The following is a 20,392-nucleotide window of genomic DNA, read 5'->3' as shown; positions in this document are numbered from 1 at the left end:
ATCATCAACCTGTATCCAAATCCATCACCTGCCCATTGGGATGCATCCTTCCCTAGCCCGATAGTTTATCCAAATCCATTTCCTACTCTTGGCAAGAGATGTCAGTTGGTCATGTGCATTGTTTTTGCATGTTTTAGCTTTTCGCTTTAATGTTCATCTCGTGTCCCAGGACTATACTTGCTCATGACTACCTTGATCATCCTATATCTTGGTATGTCTTGGATGGTGTATAATGGGGCATAGTTTTCCTGACATGGTGTGTTTGAAGGTTTTCCCTTGTACGAACTAACAACCCTATATTAATGTTTATCAACACTTGCATGATTGTGTGCAAGGCATACCTGTTTGTCTGAGCGCCAGTCCATGCCTCAGATCTTCATATCATCCTGGTTCTTATAATCAGTGGTGTAGAAAATCCATGGCAATATCAAACCTAGGTTTGCTCTCTATATTTTCTCAACAAGAAATCCCATCCATTTATCATTTCTTTATCTTATTTCATTCACAAGACTCGAATCCATTCATTTATTCCCTATTTCATCATCTTCATCCTTTCATTACCAAGTCTTCTAATCCATTTTGAGAGCACACCTATGGTCTTCAAACCTGCATGTCCTCTCGAGGGGGCATACAACTACTTCCTCGTCATCCTTCCTCCTTGTCATTCTTCCTCATCTTACGACTGGGGAATCATGCTACTAGTCCTTATCCTTTTCTTCCACTATGTTTTATTCTTCTTTGATATAACATCACTTCATGATGCTATATCAAAGAGGGGCAAAATGTAGACACCTAAAATTAATTAAATCAATATTTAATTAATTTAAGCCTGCCAACATAATTAATTGATTTAATTGTGTTATCCTTATTCCTCTTGGCATTCATTAAATCTAATTTAATTAATCCTGTCACTATTGTCCAAAAATTAATTTATCAGATAAATAAATTATTTCCCTATTCTTCTAAAGTCCCTCAATAATTATTTCCTCTAAACCCACTTAGTTAATTAATTTTAATTAATTAACCTAGTCATGTGATTCCTACAAATCAATTTTCCTAATCCCCCTCAACCTAATTAATTCTTTTAGAATTTCTCATAACCCTCTTATAATTATTATCCAATTTTAAATTCCCCCACTCATGTCACATCAATCTTGAACCTCTCAAAAAAAATTCAAATTTCTTTGAATCCCCCTATGCATCCTAATTTTGAAATTTGAAATTTCTTTCCCTCCTTTTCTCAAGGAATTTTACATTCCTTTATATTTCCCCAATGTATCCTTGATCCTATTGGCATTATGTGAACCGATATGAGGACATAATAAAATTGTATGTTGTCATTGATGTCAATATGATGAAGAGAAGAAGAACCAGTATAACACTATGAACCAACATTTGTGCCAAAGTGAAGCGGCGTGTTTGTTCAAGGAGAACTGACATACGGTTATGGGAACCGGCACATGGAAGGTGAATCAACATAAGGTTATGGGAACTGGCACATGGAAGCAGTGTATGACTATCGGTTGGTGGTTTCAACTTCAGGGTTTCCGGTTGGAGTGCTTCAAGCCTATGTGGCTCAACTGATGACTTTGTGTGATGAGTTAGCATGGTAACGACAAATAGATTGTGTTGCCACGTAAGCTTTGTGCGCATGAAGGATCTTGCATGAAGGAGATTGTTCCTATCTACCTCAGGAAGGTGCAAAGTCTGTAAACGGTGATAAAGTGTGATGGGTTATCAGCCACCATGAAATCGGTGGAAAATGAATGATGGAGAATGTATTGAGATTGGATCAAGACTGTTGCATTTAATGCAGTATGCTCAACAGTCAAGATTGAACCATTTGAATTCCTTAACCTAACAGGTTTAGAGTTTAGGGTTTATGCTACCGACCTGTCTGTTGTCCTATAAGGTTGATGTTGTGATTCTTCCAGAGGTTGTTGGCAAAAAGTTGTGTGTGTGTATCTAAGAGAAGAGATACGTGATTCTTGCCAAACCAAAGGAGAGAAGTCATATCTGGAGAGTGTAAGTGCAGAAGGTGAAAAGGAGCTTAAGCGGATCTGCATTGGCATTGAGTGCTATTATCAGGTCATTGATATACCTGTTGATCTTTAACCACTTCAACAGTTGTGAAATCCCTTAACAGGGTAGCCTTAACCGACTTGTTGAAAATCCTTTAACAGGGTAACTCGAAGAAAAGGAGCTTAAGCGGATCTGCATTGGCATTGAGTGCTATTATCAGGTCATTGATATACCTGCTGATCTTTAACCAATTCAAAAGTTGTGAAATCCCTTAACAGGGTAGCCTTAATCGGCTTGTTAAAAATCCTTTAACAAGGTAACTCAAAGCTACTGAGTCATTGATATCCTTTAGCTATTGAGTTCTTGAAATCCTCTAACAAGGTAACCTCTAACAGGGTTACCCTTAACTAGGTATTGTAGCCATCCCTTAACCAGGTGATCCCTAACAGGATCGGTTCCTAACAGAACCTATTGTATCTGTCTTTAGCCAGACAAGACTCCTAACAGAGTAGACTTCCAAAGAGTTCAAAAAGCAGCTTGTGGGTATTCATCCCCACCATGGGAAATCTTGTGATGCTTTGTTATTGCCTATTAAGCATATGATGGTTCTGTGTTTTATGCCTGTCAATAAAACATGTTGAACTAGTTGTTGTGAAGATCTGATGATAGATTACCTATTCATGCATGAGGGTGAAATGGTAGTATAGTATTGAGCTAAGAGGAAAGCTAAGTGAGTAACCAGTTTATGATTGTTTTAGTTGTTCTGGGTTTTACCAATTGCACTCTGTTTCAAACTGGTGTCACTATTTGCCAGTCATTTGAAGTATCTGCTGTCAAATCAGTTTAGGACTGTATTTTAGTCTGTATTGATTCACTCCCCCCCTCTCAGTACTGGTTTGGTACTATTCGTTCATCATTGAGTTATCAATTGGTATCAGAGCGTCCTCCAGGTCCTCTGTGTTATAAGCTTAACCGCTTGAGGTAAAGATCCCAGTCTAATGATGAAGAGAGAAGGTCCAAAGTTTAATAGAGAAAACTTCAGTATATGGAAAGACAGAATGAAGATATTCATCAGAAGCATGGGTGCTCAACACTGGAGCTATGTTGAGAATGCCTATGTTGCCCCTACCGGTACTCTCACTGATGATCAAAAGAGAGAAATACAAGAGAATGGGCAAGTCATGGAAGCCCTAATTTGTAGTTTATCCGACATTGAGTTTATTGATGTCCAAGATAAGGTAAATCCCAAAGAGGTATGGGATACTCTTGAAAATATCTATGGCGGTGATGAGCATGTAAAACAAGCTAAGGAAGAAAGCCTTAGAGGGAAGTTTGAAGACATGTGGATGGTTGAAGGTGAGACCATTCAACAATATGGTATAAGAATCAAAACCGTTGTTGGAGATATCAAGAGTGCAGGTGGTAAAATGGAAGATTCCAATATGGTAAGCAAAGTCCTGAGATCCCTATTGCCGGTCTATGCAATAAGAGTTGCTACTATTCAGGAGCTGAGAACAATAGACAAGACTAAGGTATCCCTAGACTCCATCATTGCAAAATTGACATCTTATGAGCTAAATAGTTTTGATGGCAGTGTTCAAAAGACTAAATCAACCTTTAAAGCCTCTATTGTACCATCCAAAAAAGGAAAAGAAGCAAGCACTAGTGCTGAAACAAGACAAGGCAGAGTAATGGATGATGAGGAATTTCTAATGGAGTTTGAAGCTCTTCTTGCAAGTAAAATTCCTAAAAGAACCGGTAAATACAGAGGTAAGCTTCCTTTGAAATGTTTTTCTTGCAATTGGATAGGACACATTGCTGTGAACTATCCTAATGGTGATAACAAGGACAAACCGAAAGGGTTCAAGAAATTCAAAGGAGGAAACTGGAGAAACTATTTTTTGGCAGTTGATGAAGCTGTCACAGATGAGGAATTAGAGGATGAAGAAAATGAAGATATTGTGTTTGTTGTTGTCAAGGAAGATGTGTTAGACAAGAAGGCTCTTGTCTCCCAGTTTGATGATTCCAATGAGTGGATTATTGACAGTGGTTGTTCTCACCATATGACTGGTGATCGGAGCCAGTTTCTATCTTTGGAAGAATATGATGGTGGTGTGGTTCATTTTGGTAATGATGCACCATGCATGGTTAAAGGAAGAGGGTCCATCTCTTTGAATGGAAAGAGTAGTGCTGAAAATGTGTATTGGGTTGATGGTCTTAGACACAACCTTTTTGAGTGTTGCCTAGCTAAATGATAGTGGACTCACTCTGGAATTCAGGAATGGAGTGTGCAGAATCAAAGAAAAGAATGGTGAACTGGTGGCCACCGACATGCAGACCAAAGGTAACTTATTTCAACTAAATGCAAATATAAGTACATGTCTTATGGCTAAATTTGATGATAGCTGGATATCACATAGGAGACTCTGTCACGTAAACTTTGACAACATTGTGAAGGCTAGTAAGATCAAGGTAGTTAGAGGGTTGCCGGTCCTAAGCAAACCGGATAATACCTTGTGTAGAGAGTGTCAATTGGGGAAAATGTCTTCCTCCACCTTTAAAGGTAAACCTTTCATTATTGATAATTTGCTTGATCTTGTGCATACTGACTTGTGTGGTCCAATGAAAACTAGAAGTGTGCAGGGTGAAAGGTACTTCATGATTCTCACTGATGACTGCTCAAGAATGATGTGGGTCACATTCTTGAAAGATAAGTCTGAAGCTTTTGGGAAGTTCAAAGCCTTCAGAGCATTAGTGGAGAAGGAAAGCGGAAAAAGGATCAAGTGCCTGAGAATTGATCAAGGAGGGGAATTCACTTCCGGTGAATTCAACATGTACTCCCCGGACTCCCCGGACTCCATAGCAGAATGGCCTAGCAGAGAGGAATAACCGAACTGTGGTTGAAGCAGCTAGAACCATGTTGATTCAAGGAAAGGTAGCTCACACCTTTTGGAGAGAAGTGGTGAGCACTGCAGTCTACACAATGAACTGGGTACTCATCAAGAAAGGTAAGGATAAAATGCCTTTTGAGTATTGGACCGGTAAGACACCTATTGTTAGCTACTTTAGAGTGTTTGGTAGCAAATGTTACATCAAGAGGAGCGAACACTAGAGCAAATTTGATGCAAAATGTGATGAGGGAATATTCCTAAGATATTCTACCAAGAGAAAAGCTCTCAAGTGTTTTAATAATAGGACTCAGAGAATTATGGAAAGTATCAATGTAAGAGTTGATGAAACCTCTGAGAAAACTAAGGAAACCAACAGTGAGAAAGTAGTAGATGAACCGGTTGTAACCTTCTGGGAATTGGTTGTCAGTCAACCAAGTACCAGCAATAGTGTTCCGACACCAGCAGATGCAGATGCTGATACTGACGGAGATGAGGATGAAGAAGAAAAGCAAGAGGAATCTGTTAAGACCATTCCTTGGTATGTCAAGCTGAATCATGATCCTAAGCAGATCATAGGAGATAAGGATGTTAGAATCCTTACAAGAAGAAGAGTCAGAGAGAGCTCATGTTTGATCTCTCAATTTGAGCCTAAGTCATTCAAAGAGGCACATAAAGATGAAGATTGGATCAAGGCAATGGAAGAGGAACTTGACCAGATAGAGAAAAATGGTACATGGTCCTTGGTACCTAGACCGGAGCATAAAAATGTCATTGGTACCAAATGGGTTTTCAGAAATAAGCTGAATGAGGATGGCATGGTGATTAGAAACAAAGCCAGACTGGTGTGTAAAGGATATGCCCAAGAAGAAGGAGAAGACTATGGAGAAACTTTTGCACCTGTAGCCAGATTAAAAGGAGTTCGTATGCTTCTTGCATATGCAGCTTTTAAAGGATTTAAAGTATATCAAATGGATGTAAAATTTGCATTCCTAAATGGTGTACTTGAAGAGGAGGTGTATATAGAGCAACCAGATGGGTTTGCCCTATCAGAAAACAGTGACATGGTGTGTAGGCTACATAAAGCCTTATATGGTCTAAAGCAGGCACCTAGAGCATGGTATGAATGTCTGCACTCCCATCTTGTGAAAATTGAATTTGAGAGAACAAGTGAAGATAGTAATATCTACTTGAAAACTGAAGGAGATCAGATTTTGATCTGTGAGGTATTTGTTGATGACATTATCTTTGGTGGAGATGACAAGATGAGTCATGAGTTTGTAGATGAGATGAAGAAGGAGTTTGAGATGTCACTCATAGGGGATATTAAGTTCTTCATTGGACTGCAGATTCAGTAGATGAAAGATGGAATCTTTATCACTCAATCCAAGTATGTCAAAGAGGTGTTGAAGACCTTTGGCATGGAGGATAGCAAACTAGTTGGTACACCGATGGTGACCGGTTGTAAATTATCCAAAGAGGATGACTCAGCATTGGTTGATGAGAAGGAATACCGATCAATGATTGGTAAGTTGCATTATGTAGTGCATAGCAAATCGGATATTGCACATGCAATTGACATTATTGCAAGGTTCCAGAAGAGTCCAAGAGAATCCCACTTGGTTGTAGTCAAGAGGATTCTTAGGTATCTAAAGGGAACAATTGACTATGGATTGTGGTACCCATATAGCAATGATTTCAACCTAAAAGTATTTACAGATGCTGATTGGGCAGGTAATGTGGATGACCAAAAGAGCACAATCGGTGGTGCATTCTTTCTCAGTGGTAGACTGGTCTCATGGATGAGTAAGAAGCAGAGCTGTATCTCTCAGTCTACAGTGGAAGTGGAGTATGTTGCAATTTTCATGAACTGCACTCAGACAATCTGGATGAAGCATGTATTAAATGGCTTCAAAGTTCCTATATCTGAACCGGTAAGCATATTCTGTGACAACACAAGTGCTATCAATATTTCAAAGAATCCAATTTTACATTCTAGGACCAAGCACTTTGAGCATAAATATCATTTCTTGAGGGAAAAGGTTCAGAACAAAGAGATTGCACTGGAACATGTTTCCAGTAAGGAGTAGTTAGCAGACATATTCACCAAGCCTCTCCCAAAGACTACATTTATGTACTTAAGAGGTGAATTAGGGGTTCTACCCCTTCAGGAGGTGAACTAAAAGTATTTGCTCCACATCAGTCAGGTATTACAATAGTCATTTCCTTTTGGACCGATGTGTTGAAGGATGATACTCCTTAGGGGGAGCAACATAATGACACAGGAAAGCTTGTACCTCCACTTCGACATTGTTGTCAAAGGGGGAGAAGATGTGAAGCAGAGAAGATATTTGCAGACATTGGGGGAGAAGATGTGAAGCAGAGAGATATCTTTGTATATTGCCATCAATGCCAAAGGGGAAAATTGTTGGCATTATGTGAACCGGTATGAGGACATAATGACATTGTATGTTGTCATTGATGTCAATATGATGAAGAGAAGAAGAACCAATATAACACTGTGAACTGACATTTGTGTCAAAGTGAAGCAGTGTGTTTGTTCAAGGAGAACCGACATACGATTATGGGAACCAGCACATGGAAGGTAAGCTGGCATAAGGTTATGGGAACCGACACATGGAAGCAGTGTATGACTACCGGTTGGTGGTCTCAACTTCAGGGTTTCCAGTTGGAGTGCTACAAGCTTGTGTGGCTCAACCGGTGACTTTGTGTAATGAGTTAGCATGGTACAATGAATAGATTGTGTTGCCACGTAAGCTTTGTGCGCGTGAAGGATCTTGCATGAAGGAGATTGTTCCTATCTACCTCGGGAATGTGCAAATTTTGTAAATGATGATAACATGTGATGGGTTATCAGCCGCCATGAAATCGGTTGAAAATGAATGATGGAGAATGTCTTGAGATTGGATCAAGACTGTTGCATTTAATGCAGTATGCTCAACGGTCAGGATTGAACCGTTTGAATTCCTTAACCTAACAGGTTTAGGGTTTAGGGTTTATGCTACCGACCTGTCTGTTGTCCTATAAGGTTGATGTTGTGATTCTTCTAGAGGTTGTTGGCAAAAATTTGTGTGTGTGTATCTAAGAGAAGAGATACGTGATTCTTGCCAGACCAAAGGAGAGAAGTCATATCTGCAGAGTGTAAGTGCAGAAGGTGAAAAAAGAGCTTAAGCGGATCTGCATTGGCATTGAGTGCTATTATCAGGTCATTGATATAACTGTTGATCTTTAACCACTTCAACAATTGTGAAATCCCTTAACAGGGTAGCCTTAACCGGCTTATTGAAAATCCTTTAACAGGGTAACTCGAAGCTACTGAGTCATTGATATCCTTTAGCTATTGAGTTCTTGAAATCCTCTAACAAGGTAACCTCTAACAAGGTTTAACCCTTAACTGGGTATTGTAGCCATCCCTTAACCGGGTGATCCCTAACAGGATCGGTTCCTAACAGAACCTATTGTATCTGTCTTTAATCAGACAAGGCTCCTAATAGAGCAGACTTCCAAAGAGTTCAAAAAGCAGCTTGTGGGTATTCATCCCCACCGTGGTTTTTCCCAGTTGGGTTTCCATGTGAAAATTAAGTGTGTCATGTGTGATGCTTTTATCTTGTGATGCTTTGTTATTGCCTGTTAAGCATATGATGGTTCTGTGTTTTATGCCTATCAATAAAACATATTGAACTAGCTATTGTGAAGATCTGATGATAGATTACCTGTTCATGCATGAGGGTGAAATGGTAGTATAGTATTAAGCTAAGAGGAAAGCTAAGTGAGTAACCAGTTTATGATTGTTTTAGTTGTTCTGGGTTTTACCAGTTGCACTCTATTTCAAACCGGTGTCACTGTTTGCCCGTCATTTGAAGTATCTACTGTCAAACCAGTTTAGGACTATGTTTTAGTCTGTATTGATTCACCCCGCCCCTCTCAGTACTGGTTTGGTACTATTCATTCATCATTGATTTATCAGATCCATGTCCACTATCTTGAATCAATCTTAGCCCTTCATGATCAAATCAATCTTGGACCTTTGTTGGGATCCTCCAATCTATATATTGGAGCCTCTTTTCCTCACAAAGAGGTCTTCCATTCTTCAATCCTTATGCTGCTAATTTATCCTCTCATCTCTCTCTATCACATCTTTATCATTTTCACATGGTCCTCTATCAAATCCTCAATCCTCATCCATTAATAATCCATCAATCCAAATCCTATCAAATCCTAATCTTGTTGAGCAAAGGAGAGCAATCCACATCCACATCAAGCAAGGAGCAAATCAAGTGGACCATCAAAAGGGGCACCTTCATTTCATCAAGCTCAATCCGATGGAGAGGTGAAATATAAGGTATAAATTTGGTTATTTGCATTTGTATTGTGGCTTGTTTGATTTCTTTAAATTCTAACCTCCTTTGTCCCTTCTCCATCTTTTTCCCCTCTTCAACTGCTTTACTTTTAGAAAGCCCTAGACAATGAACAAGTCCCATATAGGAAAATCCAATGGTGGAGCATATTGGAAATATCAAGGAATTCCCTGCTTTAGTAGTGGAATCTTATATATTCCCTTTTCAATGGGAAGATTTCTTTGAGTCCGAAACTACGGAAGTTTATGCTACACTATAGTATCCTAAAGGGAAAACCTATAATTTGAGAAGCAAAACTTATAACAAGCCTAGGGAGCCTTTGACAACTTCGGTAGCACCGAATAATTATCAGACACCTCCCGATCCTCAAGAAAATAACTTACCGATCACCCTCGATGAAAATAAAGTTTACAAAACCCCAGGATTGATTAAAATGGGCAAGTTCAAAGTTAAAGGAAATGATACAAGTGTCAAACAATTGATGAATTACTTAGCAGAGGAAATTAAGAAAGTGAAAGTAAATATGTCCTTGACATAATTGTTGAAAATTCCTATTGTAGTCACATAAATTTGTCCATTTAATTAAATGAATATTTGCTATTTATTTGATTAAAAATCCACTAGCCACCAGTTAATTAAATTAATATTTAATTAATTCATCTTCAAAATATTCTTCTATTAATTAAATAAATTATTTAATTTATTTTAATTAATTCATTAAACCAAATTCACAATCAATTAAATGAATAAATCCTATTTATTCAATTTAATCTCCCTTTCCTCTTTTAAATAAATTAAATAAAACATTTATTTAAATCATTAAAATCCCCCCCACTTGCATTGTCCTAAAAATGCAACTTGCACCTATTTATTGAAATAAATAAATTTTATTTTAATAAAAATCCTATTTTCTCTCACCCACCAAACCCACTTGCAATCCTAACCCCCTTCTAGATTCTTCTAACCCCTTCCTAATTAGCCTAATCCATCCCCTAAATATTGTCACATTCCTAAGAAACTTGGAGTCACTTCTCAAAGACTCCAAAGTCTTTAAAAAACATTAATTGCTTTGTGTGTTCAACAATTTAACCTCTAAAGTCTTCCAAACCACTAATGGCTCTTACATGACCATTTATGGTTAAATCCACTTGCACCCATGGTTAGGGACTTTGACCCCTAACTCAACCCTCATGTAACCCATGTGTCTCCTCAAGCATTTAACATTCTTAGCCATGATCCTGAAAACTTGTATGCATTTACATTATACTGAATTTTAGAGAAGAGCATTTAGCATAAATCACTAAATACATTGTCATTTTGGTCTAAAATTAATCATTCTCATTTCATAGCATCTAAATTAGTTTGATTACATTTGCATAGCATTTAGATTAATCATTTGTCAATCTTGAACCTCCATAAGGCATCCATAGTACAAAAAGCTGCTGAGAGCTACACTAATTTGGAACTTGGAGAGGAGAGGAACAAGGAAGGAAAGGCTACTAGCATGATAGAGAGCATATCGAAATGTTTAGTTACTTATTGATATGCTTGCTTAGGATAGTATTCAATCTTTGATTTGCTAACACTAGTGACTAACTCTTGTCTCTTGTGTTTCCTTGTGTGTGTTTAGCTATCAAAATAAGTTTTACTAATCCTTCCATTTTGCAGAGCATCATTTGGTGAACCCGACGTGAAACAAGGAGCAACTTTTTGAAAAAAATTAACTTGTTTGACTATTTTAATTGACACACGGGTCGCTCTTTGGCACTTTTGTTCGTGCTTTAGAGCTATTGAAATTTGGTCTTTTAGCGCTATTGTTTCCACAATAGCGCTATTATCTCAAATTTAGCACTATTGTCCCTAGTATAGCGCTTTTGACTATTAAGTAGCACTTTTGTCCCTATTTTAGGACTGTTGACTTTCTTTATGAATAAAATCTTTTAGCACGTTTGTCCTTACTGTCGCGCTTTTGTGTTAAGTAGCGCTTTTTTTCTCACACAAAGTAGCGCTATTGTAACAAAGCGTTGTAAAAAAATACCTTGTCACCGAAAACCCAAATTTTTTAGGCTTGTAGAAGCCCCCCAAACATGCGCATTTTTCTAACTTATTCTCTTTTGTGCAAGTTTTGACTAACCCCTACAATAGAAATTTTAGTGATTTTTAGCTTAGGAAGTAAATTTGTTTTTATTGCTAACTTTGTCTTTCAAGTTGGGATAAAATAAACTCACGTTTCTTTTTGGTTAAAAATAAACTACACTTAGATTTGGGTTTTAAAATTCATCACATCTTTCATTTAGAGCTCTAAAAAGAACATCATTGTTACAAGCTAAAAAGAACCACAAAAACTCAAACAAAAACAATTTTATTTCTTGCAAGTTAGGAAACAAACTTCGTTTTGGTGCTTAAAATCAACAAAACAACTTTATTTCTTGCAAGTTAGGATTCATTTTCATTTGGTGCTTAAAATCAACAACACAAATTTTGATTTCCTTGCATCAATTCAAGTTAAAAATCACAATCCACGCTTGGTTTTTGGGCAAATAAAAAGAACAATCAACTTGTCTTATTTTTCAAAGCGATTTACTTCAAGCAAACATGATTTTCATTAAGTTGACCAGGATTTCATTTTTCCTAGTTTACTCAACATATTGCCTTTGAAGGATAAAAAGAACACCATGGCTGTTGAAGTAACATCTCCAAATAGTTAGATCACCATTGGAATGACAAGTTAAAAAGAACAAGTGTATTTTGTGTTTGGCACACTTGTGCAAAAGAGTTTGTTGAGTGGTCCTACTTCTAACACACACTATCCTCTCCCTTGGCTTTCATGGTCCTAGGTGCAAGAGAAAAGTGTTAGTAACACTCAAATTTTATCTTTTTAAGAGAGGCCTGCCAAGAGACACATCACTCTTGGGAATGACCTCATGCAGTAAATCCTTTGAGCTGCTATAGAAATCAGGTGTGAGCGAAAGCTGTAGCCTTGGGTATAGTTGTTCCTATAGTGTAACTTGCCAAAAGGACAAATGGGCCCCACCATGAGTTACAAGGCTCTTGAGTGAGTCACTATAGAATGAACTTATGTCCAAAAACATAAAAAATTACTAAACACCTTTAAGTAGTAGCCCACCTATTCTATTGATTGAGGATATTTGTGAGAAGTTTAGTGCAAGAGCATAGAAGGTTTTGCTCCCAAGATACTCACCATACATATTTCCTTAAGTAGAAACATAGCTTTTTGAAGGTTACATGTAGCCTGATAAAAGTGGTGACTCCCCCATCATAGGGATCATCTATTTTTTATGCTTGTGTAAGACTTAGTATATCACATCCTTACTTGCCACAACAGGATTCATAAGGTATGTAGTACCAAAGTTGAAGAAATATCAAGATGTGGGCTGAAATTATCGCAACTGGCCATTTGACCTTAGGGATAAAGTGTGTTTGAAGTGTCTTCATTTTGTGTCAAACCAGTACAAATTGAGCCGACTTCAGGCTTTGGAAAACACCTAAAATACATTTGAAGGAAAGGATCATCAAAGTTCAAAGATTGGGTTGATCTAGACCCACACTTATTTGTGCCTTTTGAGGCAACATTCTTGTGTTTGTGTGCTTGCTTTGTTTTCTTGTCAAAGAAAAATCAAAAACCAATTCCACAAGTATTCATCCAACACATAATTTTCAACACATTTCCAAAATACCAAACAAAGATCAAAAACAAGTGCAACTAACAAAAGTATCAAACTATATGACCATTCTTCACATCTTGAGAAAGAAGAATCTTCATCAATAGATCAACTTGAAGAAAAGACCATTAAACTCAAAGGATTTCATCAAAAGAAGGAAATTCTTCTATCTTAATAGACAAATCTTTGTCTCTCATAGAACCTTCTTACGTCACATGCATCTCTATCTTCAAGGGAAATCAAATGAGTTTGATCAAGAGTCATTAAACCACAGAGCTTTTACTCAATATCGAGCTTTGAGTTATCATCAAAACAAAGGAGGCAAGATCAATCCTGCCTTCTTTCCAAACATTTGTATCACATACAACTCAGCTAGGGAAGAACCATCAACTCTTGAACAAGAAGAGGAAGAGTTTGTTCCTTTTGTAACTCAAAGTTTCTATTGAAGTTAACATTTCATCCATTATCACATTCACACATCATCAACCCATTTCAACTCTCAAAACATCAAGTAGTTTTTATCTTAAGTTCTCTTTCGATATTGCTTGAATCAAACACAATACATCACTTTTAGAGTGTCTCGACATCTAGGATAAACTCATCCTAAGAGGCATTTTCTATGCAGGTTAAAACTAGTCTATGAGTGAATCCTCTCATTACTAGGTAGTTGAGTCTGTAACACATCTCAGATCTCTCTAAACCTTATCACATCAAACATTGTCAATCAAACACAACAAGTAATTCAAGAAAGGAATTTAGTCACATCTAACTTTAGTGCTAGAGATTCATATGAAAAACACCCCACCAAACATAAATCTCTCATCAAACAACTCATCATCATTTTCACCCAACTTCAACAAAAACTTGTAAACAAAATGGCTCAAACCAGATCTAGAACTAGACAAATGGAAATTGAGGAAGAAGAGGAGGAAAATATCAATGAATTCCAAGAAGCTCTTGGAGGAAATCCAAATGATGAAAATCCAAGTACTCCTACTCCTGTGGCAATCGAAAGGGCACAACAAAACCCTCTCTTTAATAGACTTTTTGATGAAATACTCAGGAGAAATGCTGATGCTCACTTTTTAAGACTTGCTCAAGAGGGAGCCAAATTACCCTCTGATTTTGATGTTGCACAACTAAGGCAAGCATCATAATGCCAAAGTCATAATGAGGATGAAAGAGGTTGAGATCGCATCAGATACAACCTTCATCAAGGAAATCTCCCACCTCCTCCTCCTCCAAATGACATTGACATGTTGCGGCAACAAGTTGAGAATCTCGCCCATCAACTTCATAGTGGTGTGAAAACTAATTAGTTTTCACTTAATGACATTTGTCCCTATCCCTTTGATAGGAATCTTCATATGCCACCTTTTCCACGAGGGTTTGAAACACCCAAGTTTGAAAAGTACCAAGGAAAAGGAGATCCTCCCAACCATGTTAGAGAATTCCATTCAGCTTGCCTCGAAGTGGCATACGAGGACACATACCTAATGCGACTTTTTCCCCAAAGTTTGGGAGGAACAACCACATCATGGTTTTCTCGACTACCAGGTGGCATTAGGACCTTTGAAGAACTAGTCTAGAAGTTCCTGGCATATTACTCATACAACATTGAACATGATATCACCATGGCTGATTGATGTAACACTAAGAAAAAGCCAGGAGAGCTATTTTCAGTCTTTTTGCAACGATGGCGTCAAATGTCTAGCAGATGTTCCCTTCAATTACTTGAACAAGAATTAGTGGAAATATTTATTTCCAACTTAAATGACGCAATGGTATTTCACCTAGACGTAAAAGACACAGACTCCTTCAATGACATGATCACCAAAGGTTTAAAATGTGAGTGGGCTCTCATCAAAAAAGGGCTTATCAAGATATACAATGAGCCAAAGGATGACCCTCGCCTGCGCTTCAATAGTGACAAGCCTAACTTCTGGAACAAAAATAAAAACGTTGTCAATGACGGGGTTGTGGATGCAGGAACTATCAAAAGTGCACAACCTGTGGTCTGATTTGCGGGATAGAACCCCCCACCCAAGAATAACATAGTTGCTCCTCCAAATAAAGGACACAATGTACCTCAAGAGGAACCCAAACAATGCCAGCAAAATTTTAAACCAAAATGAACATACACTCCCTTAGGGTAACCCATTGAAACAGTGTTACGTCAGTTAGTTTCTCAAAATCTGGTGACCTTACCCAAAACATCAAATTACGAACCTCAGGTCAAACCTTCATGGTGGAGGGATACTGAACATTGTGATTTCCATCAAGGGAAAGGGCATAAGACAAGCAATTGTCACAGATTGAAAGATCTTATTCAAGATCTTATTGACCAAGGCAAGATTGAAATAGAAGGACATGACCCAAAGACAACAAACAATGATCATCTCATGTTTAAAAATCCACTTCCATCACAAGATCAAAGGGGTCCTTCCACTTCAGGGCAAAACATAGATACCACTGATTATACGCGCGCTGCCTATAATTACATTGTGAATCACCTATATGATGCCAATAAACAAATTGCAACTATTACCATAAAAAATCCCAGCTCCACTTGAAATATTATTACACGTCGTGGCAAGATCACCATAAAAGCAGCTCCATAAGGCACCCCATCTATCCCAAAGTAGTATAACCTTGTGGAACAATTAGACAAAATGCCCGCAGTAATATCTATCTTAGAGCTATTGCGCCTATCCCCATCTCATTTAACAATCTTGGATCAAGCTCTCCAAGAGGTGTCAGTCCCTACAAATCTGAATATAGATCAATTCCAAGCTATGGTTGGCAGTCTAAGATCATCACCTTGTCTCACTTTTTCTGAAAGTGACAATACATCCTTCCAACAACCTCATAGCTCTTCACTTCACATTGAAGGGTTTGTCAATCAACATAGGATCAAGTGAGTCTTGATCAACAATGGAGCAGGTGTGAATATTTGTACACTACAATTGGTCACAACATTGGGATATGCAATTAAATAAGTGGATCCTCGTAAAAAGATAACAACCAAAGCCTATGATGATGCAGAGCGTTCATCCAAAGGAGCAGTTGTGCTACCGATCCGAGTGGGCCCAGTGGTGAAGCACATCATATTTCAAGTTCTGGACCTTCCTCTACTATATAATTTATTGTTAGGAAGACCTTAGATACATGCCATGCAAGCCGTTCCATCCACCTAACGTCAGTGTATCAAGTTTCCTCATAACAGTGTAGAAATTACAATCCTGGGTGATGCAAATCCCTTTGCTTATTGTCACAATATAAATCATCAACCAGAGATTACCATTCCTAACAACAGAGAAGCCATCTCATCCACATCATATGTAAGTTCAGACTCTCTTTCCAGTTCAAACACCACTATACCTAAGCAAGAGAAGCTCAAGATGAAAATAGCAGAGGAAGGTATTGGGGATTACAATCTCAACCAACTTTTTTGTGTTGGAAACATGCCTACTTCTCCTAGAACTCATGGTAAACCTCAACGGTTACTTCAAGCACCATTGGTCAAGCCAACATGTACTTTGACGCCTTTCATCCTTGGAAAGAGTCAAGAAGAAGAGACTAGAGATGAGGACTTAGCAGAATGGATCTATAAAGATCCTATCACCACAAACATCCCACAAGTTAAGCTTCCCATAGATCAATATGGAAAGGGCCTTCTCATTATGCAAAGAATGGGTTATGATGGTCAAAGTACTTTGGGACCTTGCAAGCAAGGATGAGATGAGCCGCTGTAGCTGGAATTAATGCCCAAAGATAACACAGGACTAGGATTTCAAAAGGAGTTCTTGCCTAAGCTCAGATTCAAAGGGAAACCCAACAAACCTCTATATCAACCTACTACAAACATAAAGAGGCCACCTTTGATTATATCAGCAACACCGCACACCATCATAACTGCCCACTGAGGCTAAAAATCCCAGCAAGATCATCCACAAAAGCAATCATCCCACCAATCAAACCAGCAACCCCATCAACAACAACAATAACATCTATAGCACCATTAGTAGCAACAATTATATCAAAATTCCCAGCAGTGCCAACAACATTGACAATTCCAGCAGAAGCAGTAGAATCAATAACGTTGATACTCCCTGTATCGAATTCATTAATCCCCATAATCTTTCCTGCAACACCAATCATTTCCTCTACAATGGTACATCAGTTGATCACACCTGCAGTGTTTAACTCAAAGGATATCCCAATATGGTATAGCAACCGGATACTAGAAAGTGACTCAGAGACCGAATCACATGAGTGGGAATTTGATTTAGTACATCTAAATACTTCAGATGAGGAAGACGCATCACCCCCTCCACCTCACAAAGAAATCCCTATTTACGAAGAAGCATAGATTAAAACCTCTTAGGTTCCTGAACTGGAAACATCTTCCACAGACCCTACGTCACATCCTATGCTTGATTCTGACAGGGAGAGTACCATCAACAACTTTCACTACAATGTCTTGACCCTCATTGACACATCTAACGAACTTAACCTAATCGATGAGGTAATTCCCATTATCCTTCCTGAACTCATCGAATGGAACCAATCTAATCCCCCATGCCTTGACCATTTCCAAAATGATGAGGCAATCATTGAATTTTTCGAACTACGGGATAACATACCAAGCGGGGATCATAAAGTTGGATTTGCCATAGAACTTAATAGCGTAGCATACTTTGTGGCAGATATCAAACCTTTCAGCTGCAAAAATATAACAATAAAACATGGATCTTCTAGTGAAAATCACACTGTGGCACTGTTTGATCCCACAAAAGTAAAAAGAAAGAGCGATCCAATAGTGAAAACCTCTCTGAGGCACCTGAGGATGACAAGGTTGACATTCTCCCCTTTAGTACACAACAGGAATGATCAACGATTCTAATCAAGGAAACCAAGGAATACAATGTGGGGACTCCTGAAACTCCTTACCACATACATCTAGCATCTCTTTTGACTTCAGAGGAATAACCCAAGTTTGTCGAATTCTTCAAAAAATGACAAATCAACTTCGCATGGTCATATGAAGACATGCCTGGTCTTGATCCTGATTTAGTCATGCACCACCTTATAGTAGCAGAAGGAGATAAACCTATCAAACAGAAGCTTCACAAGATGCATCCCCAGATTGCAGTACTAGTCAAAGTAGAACTTAAGAAGCTCCTGGATGTTGGTTTCATTAGACCAATTGATTATGCAGATTGGATCTCCAACATTGTACCTATCGGCAAACTAAATGGGGGCATTCATATCTGTACTGACTTCAGATATCTGAACAAGGCATGTCTTAAAGATGACTTCCCCCTACCAAACATTGACATAATAGTGGACCTAATAGCAGGACATGCCATGCTTTCTCTCATGGATGGCTTTTTAGGGTACAACTAGATAGAGATCACACCAGAAGATCAACATAAGACAACCTTCACATGTCCATGGGGAACATACTACTGGAATGTAATGCCTTTTGCTCTAAAGAATGCAGGAGCGACCTATCAACGAGCAATGACCACTATCTTCCATGATATGATGCATACCATAATGGAAGATTATCTTGATGATTTACTGGCAAAATCACTAACAAGAGAAGGTCATCTAGAAATATTAGAGAAATTTTTTGACAGACTGGAACAATATCATGTTCGACTCAACCCAAAGAAATGTGTCTTTGGAGTGACCTCAGGGAAGCTTCTAGGATACATTGTCTCAAGTAAAGGCATTGAGGTCGATCCATCAAAGGTCAAGGCAATCATGGACATGCCACCTCCAAAGAACATCAGTCAACTAAGGACATTACAAGGGCGGCTACAATCCATCTGAAGATTCATTGCACAACTGGAAGATAAGTGTCACCCCTTTACACACCTGCTACACAAGAACATCCACTTTCAATGGGATGCCAGATGCCAGCACGCATTTCAGATGCTTAAAGATTATCTTATTAATACACTATTGCTAATCCCACCAGATCCGAGTAAACCTCTATTACTCTATATTTTAGCAACTACTACAGTATTGGGAGTGATATTGGCTCAACAAAATGCAGAAGGGAAAGAGTGTGCTGTTTACTACATCTCTCGCACACTAGTTGGCTATGAACTCAATTACACACCTATTGAGCGAGCTTGCCTAGCGGTAATCTTGGTAGCCACTAAACTGAGACACTACCTATTAACACATAAAGTACAATTCTTGCCAAGATTGATCCACTAAAGTACTTACTCAACAAAGCATCATTGATTGGTCGCTTGGCTAAATGGGTGATGATTCTGAGTGAATTTGACATCAAGTATGTGGACCGTAAGGCTATCAAGGGCCAAGTTATTATAGATTAGTTGGCTGATGCACCCCTCATAGGCGATCATCCTCTCATTTCCAATTTTCTAGACAAAGAGATATTCATGATCACAGAAGCACAACCATGGAAACTATACTTTGATGGTTCATACACTAGGCATGGCTCAAGGGTAGGCATTCTGTTTATCACACCTCAAGGTGACAACATCCCAAAGTTTTACAGGCTAACTTTTCCATGTACAAACAACATAGCAGACTATGAGGCCCTGATCACAGGACTCAAATTAGCCATACAATGGAAATTAAAAGAGTTACATATATATGGCAACTCTCAACTGGTCATATGACAGGTCACAAATGAATATCAAACCAAGGATGACAAACTCATGCCATACAAGAAAATGGTGGACAATTTAAAGGCATCATTTCTTACTATCACCTTTGAGCAAATACCCAGAGATCAAAATCACGTTGCTCATGCTATGGCTACTATAGCATCTCTCCTAGATCTACGACATAATTCAACATGCTACAAGTTCTTGGTCGAACAGCTTTGGATTCCTACTTATGATATCCCTGAATCCGAGATGATATGTCACCTTGTTGGTTTCGAATCCCCATGGTACGGTGAATTCTCCACCTACCTACGTGATCACACACTTCCTCCTAACCAATCAAATAACCAATGTAAAACCTTCATTCACCAAACCACTCGATATACCATTATTGCTGAAACCCTATATCGACGCAGTCTTGATGGTACTCTCCCTCAATGTTTGGAACAAGATGAGATAACAAAGGCCTTGGAAGAGGTACATGAAGGAATTTGTGGAACTCACCCCAGTGGTCCTTCACTAGCCATGAAACTCATGCGCACTGGATACTATTGGCCATCCATGGAAAAAGACTCCTACTATTTTGTCAGAAAATGCAAGAAATGCCAAGTTCATGGAGATCTGATGCATGCACCAGCACAGGAATTGCAACCAATCACAACACCATGGCCTTTTTGTCAATGGGGACTTAACCTTGTCGGTAAAATCCATCCATCTTCATCAAATGGCCACAAATTCATTATTACCACCACCCAATACTTCATAAA

The sequence above is a fragment of the Cryptomeria japonica genome, chromosome 5 (genome assembly GCF_030272615.1).
Source record: "Cryptomeria japonica chromosome 5, Sugi_1.0, whole genome shotgun sequence".
Classification (NCBI taxonomy): domain Eukaryota; kingdom Viridiplantae; phylum Streptophyta; class Pinopsida; order Cupressales; family Cupressaceae; genus Cryptomeria; species Cryptomeria japonica.
Note: the sequence above shows the minus strand (reverse complement) of the source record.